At 42.7% G+C, this 11,526-nt stretch overlaps 1 long non-coding RNA gene across 1 annotated transcript; it reads right to left on the reverse strand.

Moving 5' to 3' along the window:
• Positions 1-729: 729 nt before the first annotated feature.
• LOC121146855 lies at positions 730-9,798 on the reverse strand. The gene is made up of 2 exons (XR_005882260.1): positions 9,611-9,798; positions 730-1,121 (listed from the first exon to the last, which is right to left on the reverse strand). It is a non-coding gene; the product is annotated as an uncharacterized LOC121146855 (long non-coding RNA).
• Positions 9,799-11,526: the final 1,728 nt, after the last annotated feature.

Genomic DNA, 11,526 nt, shown 5'->3' on the forward strand with positions numbered 1-11,526 from the left:
GATGGGGGAAGCCACCGAGAGTGCCTCTTGACTTCAGTCTCATGGAAGTCTGCTGGGCCTTTGGCTCCGGCCTCGTGGGAGCCTGCAAGTTCGAGTGGAAGCCCAAGACCTTGGCTCCAGTCTCGTGGGAGCCTACTGGCTTCTATGGCTCCGGCCTCGTGGGAGCCTGCAAGTTCGAGTGGAAGCCCAGGGGCTTTTGGCTCCAGTCTAGTGGGAGCCTGCTGGCTTCAGTAACTGGGACAAATGCATGGGTTTATATACAAATTCAGGGGCAAAACAGGCAGTTGTTTACAATATTTTGATTGGTTATTACATATTATCTATCAATAACACTTGCTTTTTCTTAATTCTAAAAAACATGCATATTCATTCTCAAAACATACCTATTCATTAATATACAATTATTTCTTCTTTATCATTCCTACCATGACATGCTTACGTACATTGTGGTTTCTTGACAAAGGTGATAAGGGGAGGGCTTGTGCGCCTAGGAGTCTCTTGACAGGAGCGATAAGAGAGGAGGCCCCGTTTCACCAGTAGTTTAGGAGGATGGAGTCACCTTTGTTAAAAGACTCTAACATACACACTATATCCATTATTAAGTCACAGCATAACTTACAAAGGAGATCTATTATTGCAGCTATTTCTGGATCATCAATTTCTGATAAAACTATAACAATATTGAGGATACAATTAAGATTATTAATAATACTCCAACCCATATTTCCCAAAGCTCCATTTTTATTTATGGTCATGTTTTGCTGGAGCAATGTAAATGTAAAGTACTTATAGTCAGACTGTTCCTATCAATCCACCCCCTGATCCGTCGGTGGTTCCAGAGGAATCGCCGATGGATCACAAATAGGAGACAAGGGGAATACCCAATGGGAAAGATGTCATAGGCTGAGTCGCCTACGACGACGACGAATTCGTCGTTCGCCAACAAGTGTTGGGTGTCTCCAAGGGTGAAGAGTTGCGGTGGTGAGGGAGCTGGGCGGCGCTTGGATAAAGGGCCGTACAGTTGCTACAGGAGTAGGTCTGTTGGGATCGAACGTTGAAAAATTACGGCGTCCAAAATCCAACGGGTCTGGTCCATAAATAAAAGTGGATCTCAGAAAATGCTATAAATCAAAAGAAAAATCATAAGGTGGGCGGAGAGATGGATATTGCTTCATTGTCTTCTGAACTGCAGTAGAATCTTGATGTAGTTTATCTATGACGTGTTGGTTTTGAGTGAAGAGTGTGTCCAGATGTTGAGTGGACTCTTGCCACTTACTAAAAATTTCATGGCTGGATGTGACAGGCTTAACAAAATAATGCAAACCAAAGGTTTGGTTTGTAACCATGGCCACTGAGGTTAGGACTGTCTGGTTGGTTTGATCGTGTTTTGCCATCATGGTGTTGGTATGAACATGGCATCCTGTGGGGAGTTCGACATGTTCCTTGTAGGAAGTGTTGTGCCACAATTGGACCGAATAGGCAGAGTCACCGCACGTGAGGATACGATACCCATCAAGGTCTGTTATGCGTCTGATGCCATGAGGCCACAGGGCGATTCTAGAGGTCGGATAGTCCGGCCTCCAGAGCTCAAACCCTAGAAAAAGGCCTGGCCCAAGCGCATATACTGAAGACATGGGCACATACCAGGAACTGTTGTCCACCACCGCCAACAGGTAACGATCATAAGGTACCAGCCAGGAGCCAGAGATGTATTGTGGCACCGGTACAGTGTCAAAAGCCACTACAGCCGATGAAGTGGAAATCTGCCATATATAGGTCACAAAAGCCGTCAACACAGGAACTTTCTTTAGTAGGGTCTAAAACAGTTATACCCGATCTTGTGTCACGACCAACGCCAGTGTTGAAAAGCATCTTGAGATCATTGAAGGCAGCTTGCAGCATTAACTGCGCATGTAGACACTCTTGACGATGGAGAATCTGGGATACTTCCTGGGCAACAATCTTTTCATCTTCTAGTTGTTTTTTGAAGAGGATGTTCATGCCTTCTTTAAAGCTCTGTTGTTCCGCATGCATTTTGTCCAATGTAACAGCAACAGCATGCAGGTTGTTGGAAATAGCTTGGACTGCTCGGAATTGTTCATTCTGTAGGTGTCACAGGCTCGTGATCTGTACTTGAAGTTCTTCAGTCATGGCACCTGCAATCAGTGCACCAAGTGCAGTCCCCACAAGGAATGCACCTATTTCTGCTACCTGTAGCAGACGTCGTCCTGAGTTTCCGCCTTGGGCTGCGTGATAAAGGGTTGGTAAGGCGAAATATCGCTTATCACATTGCAAGCTGGACAAGTCTGTAGAAGTGAAAGATGTTAGGGACAGACGTATATGCATAGGCGTGATTGATGGTTTGATTAGAATACGATGTGGTCTTGAAACTACTGGGAGGATGCCTGGTGCTGAGATGGTCATAGCTAGCACTACTGGTGGGTTCACTACTGCTGACGGATAATGTGCTGTGACCCATCGGTGGGTCTCATTAAATCCACCGCGATCGATTAAACAAGGGTCAAGCGGGGATTTAGTTCCACATGTATCAAAATTCATTCGATATTCAAAGACAGGGTATACAAATGAATTGTCTACAACATCCCTATGGTTTTTCAAGATGTTATGGCTAATAATATCATACATAGCCCATTCATTATCTGGTCCAGGTAAAAGCATATAGGTATAATATGGGAGACTTCCCACCCACAGTACATGAGTGAAATTATCAAAGTTCATGCCTTGATAAAGCCACCAGTGCACAGTATGGTGGTGCGCCTCCGGAACCAATGGATATCTTACCACCGCATCAGTAATGTCAAAATCATTTGGACAATTGGTTTGTGTAGGCATATATGCGGCCAATTTAGAATTTACTGTCAATACCACTTCATTAAGAGAGGGTGGGTGGTAGTCATATAAAGTGACTGCTGGAGAGAGTTTCCTTGGGTAATTTGCACGAATTGCATAAGTAATATTGGTAACATGGGTGGAGATATCCATAGGTAAATCAAAATAGGATACATTGTACAACAAAGAGCGATGTTTGGCAGACACACGTTTCATGGAAAAGGGTCCCCAATCACACCTCTTCCAGAAATGGGGGTGTGAAGAGACTGGCTTGCATCCGGCTCGTTCAACAGCCATGGTAGAATAATTGGCCCATAAATATTGGACAGATGACTTGGATATATTAGTCACTGGCACCCAATGGGGCAAATGTTCGTCACATTCTTGGAAGCAGGTAAAGCCAAAATTGACATTAACCCGCGAAAGGTTAGTCCAAATTAAAAATGGTAATCGTTGTGTGACATTAACAACATTAGATGCATCAGGGCTCAATATATCTGTCAAATTCCATCGATAAGGGATGGTTACATGAGTTTCTGCAAAGTGGGCATCAGATATGGTATAAGCATTAGACCAAGACACAGGCCTGTTGGGGTTGAGATATAAATGTGACTGGTTCCACATTGGTTTTGTATACCAGTTTGCATAATTGTATAAGGAGAATGTGAAATTAAAAATATCATTTAATACTTGCCACGGTGGGGCTTGGCAAAAATTTTGGCTCAGCCGGAAGGTAGTCCAAGTCTCTTCACCCCCGGGACCATATACCGGCATAGTATAATCAGGAGCATATCTGGGCTGTGACGGAAGTAAATCACAATGATATTGAAATTCAAAAGGAAAGCAAATCCAACCCATATCAGTACTTTTGGGAGTTTCATGCCAGAGAAAGAGACTACGCACACAAAGGAATTGGCGAAGAGCCTGAGTGCCAGTTAGATCAGGGGTACGGGTACTTTCATGGGGTGGGTTAAAAGATGGAAAGGGTTGTGGAACAGGGTCAGTAATGACCAATGGAGTGCACCAGGTTTGAGTACCTAGGCGCATGACTTCCCACCATTGATTGATAGGTAAATAAGAAGAATTAGTAATCAGAAGAGAAAAATTAGTATGAAAGTGCTGAGCATAGGGCCAAGGTAAAAGGACGGAATGAGCCATAAATTGGTAAATTGGGAAAATTTGCTACACATGACACATAGATAGTCTTATTTGGGTAAAAAGCTTGGATCTTCTGGGTCAAACTTTTGTCAATGAAATCACAAAATATTCCCCAAGGTGATGGCAAGGTACGGTTGGGCTTTTGAAATTCTGGTTTACACGTGATTGCCTGATTGGACATACATGTTCTATAGGGAGGTTCCGTAGTAGATTCCGTACGTGCAGTGGGGAGAGTAGGAGGGGAAGAATCAGAAGAATCAGGATAGTCAGAAAAGTCAGAATAAAAAGCAGAATAATCATAATCATCTGTTGGTGCAGCAGACTTTTCCCATAGGGCAAAAGCTTGAGCTGGCAAGGAATATTTAAGAAATTTTCCACACTTAAAATATGTGTCAGAAGTCATTTGTGTATAAAAGGTAATATTCCTGGTGCCATTGATCTGTATTCCCACAACATGTGGGCGTGCCGCCAGTTTCTGGGCATAATAAATATACATGGGAGATGACCCCCATACATCTCGGACCAATTCTATAAGATGACATCTCAAAGGATTTTCTTCATTAATATTAGTTTGTAAAAAGCCAATGTCTGATCCATCTGACAAATCAGAAGCATGCCAGACCGGTGAAAAATGAGCATCGGTCCTAGCATCCCAATATGCCGTGCAATTACTTGGGGAAAAACTCCTTGAAAAATGGTTGCAAAAAGCATAATGATTCCAAAAATATAAATTATTAGCGGTAAAATTTGAGAAAATAGATCTGCTGAGCCAATAGGTCGGGGAAGTGGCGTCCTTCAAGGAAAGCTCATCACCACTTACAAAGCAAAAAGGCAATAGGAGAAATTGGAAAATGTGCCACATGGCCCAATATCAATAATTCCAACTACAGCAGTGTAATCGGGGCTGCAATTGAGTGTAGTACAGATAGTATAGTGGGCAACAAGCCACAAAGCCAAAAGAAATAAGACTATTACAACAAGCAATTGAATGGCACGGCAGACTGGCCTAATCATCTTGCAATTAAATCATCAGACATGGTGAGGCGTAATTCGCCTTTACCTGATGTAGTCCAAAATGAGTGTCCTGGACCCTGTGCGACGATGTCCGTTGCGTATATGGCCTTATTCTTCCTGTCTCTGCCAATTGCCTTGTAAAGCACTATAGGTTGCCCAAACATATTTCTCAAATAGAGAATATTTGTTTGGTGCATATGGGAATCTTTTGCATCTGAAGCCAATTGGTAAAGTTTTCCCTGACCTTTTAATAAACATTCCCCATGATGCATAATCCTTCACAAATAAGATATCTATAACTAATTCTTCATCTGGTTGAAGAATATATAATTGTGCATATAATTTCATATAGCTCAAGGCAGTATGAAAGGCATCTTGTTGTTCTTTACCCCATACAAAATCTTGTGCTTTCCTAGTAACCTTATACATTGGTGCTAGAAGAATTTGTAAATAGGGTATGTGATTTTTCCAATAGCCAAATAAACCAATTATATGTTGGGCTTGTTGTTTAGTTTTGGGCTCTTCAATGTGGGTTAAAATATCCATTACCTTGTCAGGGATGCTGGGTCCTACTGAGGACCATAAGACTCCTAAAAATTTCACCTGTTGACTAGGGCCTTGTATTTTATCTGGATTTACAGTCCATCCTGCCTGTTGTAACAGGGTGACTAGTTGTTTTATTGTAGAATCAACTTCAGATTTGTCCTTGCCAACAAGTCATCCACATAAGAGAAGACTCTTACAGATTTTGGGAATGAGTCCCAAGGAATAGTTTGTCGGAGTGTAGCATGGGCAATGATTGGACTATTCCGGTACCCTTGTGGCAACCTAGTGAAACGATATTGGCATGCATCCCAGGTAAAGGTAGTAATTTCTCTTGATTCCTCAGCTAGGGGTATACAAAAGAACATATCGGAAAGGTCAACAGCTGCATACCACTCTGGGGCTAGTTGTTTAATGCCCGAAAATATGGATTCTACTTCAGGTAAATTTCCTGGCATTTGTGGTGATAATTTATTAATGTTACGATAATCCACCGTAAAACGCCATTTACCATTAGGTTTCTTTACTGGCCAAACTGGACTGTTATAATTAAATGATTGGGTGCGCTCTACCACCCCCTGATCTTCTAACTCCCTTAAAGCCTCAGTAATTTCATCATGTCCTCCCTTAATGGGATATTGTTTAGTAAAGCTAGCTGGAATTCGAGGGAGTACTACTGGATCAATTTTTACTATACTTATTACAGCACAGATCCCCTTTAATTGTTTTGATGGTAGCCATTCCCCTACTATATCCTGCAATAAATCCATGCCTAAAACACAGCATTCAACATTCATTTTCATAATATCTGCCTGCAGGGGTTCCCTATTATATACATATATTACAATTGGAATTTTTTGGGCGGGTATGGGGGCTCCGGATATCCCCCTTACCCAATTTTCTGGCTTGATTTCCTTAACATATACTTCATTATTAACAATGGTTACCTGTGACCCTGTGTCGACCAAGAACCTCGCACGAAATTCCTTCCCTTCACACCTTCCTGCCAGGAGGATGTACGGTCTGTTCTCTCCGGTCTGCCTGGGGGGCAGTGAAATTGCCTCTCTACTGGACTGGTGAACCGGGGTTGTTGTCGCTGTATGTTGTGTTTCCAACCTTGTCCATTCGGAAACTGTCTGTTGGACAGTCCCTGCCTCTGAAATCCTATTCTCATCCCTTGGGAACCTTCTCCATTCCTTCCGCGTAAAAAACTGCGCGGTGGGGGAGGCCTCCTGGAAAGGGGTCCGGGCTGGCCACTTCCCGGGCCCCTTCCTTCATTTTTTACCCGAATGTTTTGGAAAGGGGCTCTTACCTGAGATGCCTCTGTTACCTGAAAGCTCGGGAAAGGCTCATACATTTGTGTGGCAAATACTGCCCTAGGATTGTTACTTAAGTCCCGGTACTGTCTAAGGCAATCAGTCACTTCCTGTAAGTCATGCATGCCTGCAATGCTCCCTGCCAAAAACATCCTCATGGATTCTGGTGCTCCTCTTACTATGATATTCCTCATAGCTGGTGTTAATCGTATTGTCAGTGGGTGAAGCTCTGGGTTATCCTCATACATTTTGCACAGTAACCCTATCTTCCTTATCACCCGAATACCTTGTACTGGGTCACTCCACCTGGCTTGGGGTTCTATACTAGCCAAATCTAAATATGGGAAGGCCTGCACCCATGCTCGTGCAATCCATGCAAACAAGGATCTGGTCTCATCTTCATCTAATTCTATTACTGATCTTAAAGCTTCCTGTAAATTTGGATGTTCTACTGTTAAGTTAATCTGCTTCATTTCTTCTGCTGTCAGTTTTAAACCTGTGGCTCCCTTAGTCCATAGTGCATCTAAATAATCTACATCAGAATGCTGTTTCTGAGAGAAATCTCCACGAATCTGAGAGATCTCAGCCCTAGTTAACTCTGGGGTTTCCACCACCTTTTCCTGCTGGGGTCTGTGCAGTAGGTATGGATGACATGAAGGTGTGAAGAGAACAGCTCCCCTGCTTGGCAGGGCCTGGGGGAGCTTACAGCTGTTTGGCAGGGCCCGGCGGATTTCTCTCTGACCACCTTGACGCAGTCTCACCCCCTGTTTGCATGGACACTCAACCACCCCACTAAGAATTCTGCAATCTATTAGGCATAGTTTGCCCCTGTAAGATGGCTTTTACAACCAACATGAGCTTAAAAGTTAATGTTACTGATAATGTCTTGGTGAGTGGGCCTTTAACTGTGCATAGGAGTACAATTAAGCCCATGCTGTTTCCAGACACCTTATTGTGTGCCTAACCATTGCTCTGAGATCTGGTCCAAATATTTAGCATGCTTTCTGGGAAATGGCCTGATAAGAGTTTCACAAACTAATGGAAGTGATGGGAGTATGGGTTGAAATTGCTATGACAAAAAGTATAGCTATCCTGTTACTGGGACCCTAAAGGTTAGCCTGTTATAATTACTGTGACCCCAAAAGGCCATCCTGCTATGGTAAAAGTATAGTTACTGTGACCCTAAAGGCTATCCTGCTATGGCAAAATATAGCTACTGTGACCTTAAAGGTTAGCCTGTCCTTGCAACTCTCAACTCTTTAGAACATAGTAAATGTAGTTGCTTTGGCTGCCTTCATAATTTTTTAACTAGAGGAAATATAGGGTGACTTTACCAACATCATGTATACTTATGATTATTGTTTGATCATTTATGAGGTTGTAGAGCCTGCAGTTGTAGAGGGATTTAATGTTTGAAACTTTTGTCTTAGATTTTTATATTTTTTCTCTTTTGATGTATTTCTCTCATTAAGTGATGGATAAGTTATAGAATAAGAAATGTAGTAGGAATGTATTACTGAATAAGATGTGCTGTCTACTGAGAAAATGTTGGCTGCAACATCAGAATGGATAATGTCCTGTCTTAAGGTGAAACTATCTGTAGAGTTATCTTTGGAACCATTTACTTGCCCATTGTAGAGCAGAAACCTAAATGGAGTAAACATGGCTCATTGCTAATTGCAGTTCCTTCCGTCGTTGTAACTCTTGCTTAGTTAGCAAACTGTGTGGGCCTGCAGACCTAATGACCTTTGGTACCAATACCCTAATCCCCATAAACCAAGGTCTCAGCCCTTTTCCCATGCGTAATTCAAGGTAGGGGTCTGGTTGTCACAGGCAGTGCCAAGGATGGGACCCAGACTTGAGGGAAGTAAGTAGGGGCTGGCAAGCCGAGATAAGCAAAGAATGTGGGGTCCTCCCTCACTCGCCTCTCAAGCAGTTGTAAATTGTGCCCCTCTTGAAGCCATGTCAAAATGCCCTAAAAAAGACTGTGTACTGCTTCTGTATAAATAAAGCGGACAGCTTTCTCGCGGGGTCCACAATGATGTTGGAATTGTAGTGGTCCGTCTCTTCTTTCTACGCCTACTTCACGCACCCTTCTCGAGCTCCAAACTCAGCTGGAGCTGGACTCCGGCATTTTCCCCAGCCTCTGCGCGTCTGCGTTGGCTTACTGGGGTTGACAATTTGGTAATTGTCACTGGCATTGCCTTACTAGTTTCCTCCAACTGTTCCTCATACACCTTAGCTAGGAATGGGTTACCTGATTTTAACACTGCTTCCTTAACCAACCTTTTTCCTCGCTGTCTGTCTTCCTCTATGTCATTAATAACCTTGCATAAGATGCCGGGAACTTCCTTCTTTCCTGCTCTTGCTAGGATCAGCTCTACTATATCTGGGTTGCTCAGCTGGACCCCCACAGCTGTGCCCTTTGGATCATTAGGGAACTTTGCCTGAACTACACGTTCACAACTGCGCCATAAGGCTTGGGGTCTAAGTTCCTTATTCTGATTTTCTTCATTTCTCTTCCGGAAATTCAGTTTCTTAATTCTCTCTATTATTTTTTGGCCCATATTGATAATCTAACTAACAATTGTACCTTAATTAATTTAAATTCCCACTGAACAAAATTACAATTGCCGGCAGTTTTAATTAAATCACCGATCCCTTCTTCAAATTTCACTTCCAAATATCTTTCTATCCTCCTTCTGACCCATCCCATTCGGGGCACTCACCAATCCGGGTGTTCGTCCTCCTCGATCCTCCAAGCTGGGGTTGGAGCTGGAATTGTGTCCTCCGAGGATCCTGCCGACTACGCCAACTGTCGCGAACACCGAGCCCGGTCACCAGAACAAATGCCAAGAGTCGAGAGTGGATGCTTTGCAATCAAGCATTCAAGCATTTATTCAGGCAAGCACACACCAAACAGGATGGGGGAAGCCACCGAGAGTGCCTCTTGACTTCAGTCTCATGGAAGTCTGCTGGGCCTTTGGCTCCGGCCTCGTGGGAGCCTGCAAGTTCGAGTGGAAGCCCAAGACCTTGGCTCCAGTCTCGTGGGAGCCTACTGGCTTCTCTGGCTCCGGCCTCGTGGGAGCCTGCAAGTTCGAGTGGAAGTCCAGGGGCTTTTGGCTCCAGTCTAGTGGGAGCCTGCTGGCTTCAGTAACTGGGACAAATGCATGGGTTTATATACAAATTCAGGGGCAAAACAGGCAGTTGTTTACAATATTTTGATTGGTTATTACATATTATCTATCAATAACACTTGCTTTTTCTTAATTCTAAAAAACATGCATATTCATTCTCAAAACATACCTATTCATTAATATACAATTATTTCTTCTTTTATCATTCCTACCATGACATGCTTACGTACATTGTGGTTTCTTGACAAAGGTGATAAGGGGAGGGCTTGTGCGCCTAGGAGTCTCTTGACAGGAGCGATAAGAGAGGAGGCCCCATTTCACCAGTAGTTTAGGAGGATGGAGTCACCTTTGTTAAAAGACTCTAACATACACACTATATCCATTATTAAGTCACAGCATAACTTACAAAGGAGATCTATTATTGCAGCTATTTCTGGATCATCAATTTCTGATAAAACTATAACAATATTGAGGATACAATTAAGATTATTAATAATACTCCAACCCATATTTCCCAAAGCTCCATTTTTATTTATGGTCATGTTTTGCTGGAGCAATGTAAATGTAAAGTACTTATAGTCAGACTGTTCCTATCATCCACTCACAAGGCACCGACAGTAAGCTTAAGGCCTCGCAGAAGTTTGTTGAAACTATCTGTGATGTATCCTCATGGTTTGCTCTCCTTGTAGCCACCTTTATCCTCTGGCACTTGGGAAATAATGCTTTGTCATCCCATCAAGCGGGGGTGCCTTCCTTCCTTCAAAAATTATCTGTAAGAAGGGGGAGGGAGCCGCAAACCAGAGTAAGTAGACAGAAGGAACTCCAAACCAGGGTAACAAAGAAGGAGCTGCAAGCTGGGAATAGTAGACAGAAGGAACATCGAACCAGAATAAGTAGACAGAAGGAATTCCAAACCAGGGCAAATAAGGAAAAGAAACCACAGAACAGACAAAGTCTAGAGCAATTGTGCGAAGTAGATTCAGAGTCCTCTTCTGAGGATGAGGAAGGGGTAGAGGATGGAAGTGAGTCTTCCGAGGATCCCCCGCCCATTGGAAGTTTGGCTGAATGCTTTTGCTGTCTGCTTTTTGATTCATCCAGACCTCTAATACCTGAATCTTAACTTTTCTGTTGCCTGGTTGTCCACCTGTTAAATATTTTTATATGATCAGGAAAAAAGGTAAAGTCAAGAAAAAAGATTTTACAGAACTTGTCCTGTAGGCTTGCAAATTGTACTTTGGTAGGTCTTTTGTTGTGATAAATGTTTGGCAAGCTAGCTTCATCTGCATATCCATGGCCCATGGCAACTTTTGGGGTTTTAGAATTCTAAGAAATACAAGTAATACAAGGCAAATCTCTTGTTTCATTTGTGATATTTTCAAAAATGTGAAATTTTATCGCAAATAATTTTTTAGAAGTAAACTCTAACGCAGTACTAAATTATTTCAAGGTATAAGTTAGATTAATGTGGTATTGTATACAAAGCATTTTTATAGTTTTAAATAAGTCTT

Source organism: Ochotona curzoniae, unplaced genomic scaffold, assembly GCF_017591425.1.
Source record: "Ochotona curzoniae isolate NIBS_2020 unplaced genomic scaffold, NIBS_Ocur_1.0 contig_1346, whole genome shotgun sequence".
Taxonomy (NCBI): domain Eukaryota; kingdom Metazoa; phylum Chordata; class Mammalia; order Lagomorpha; family Ochotonidae; genus Ochotona; species Ochotona curzoniae.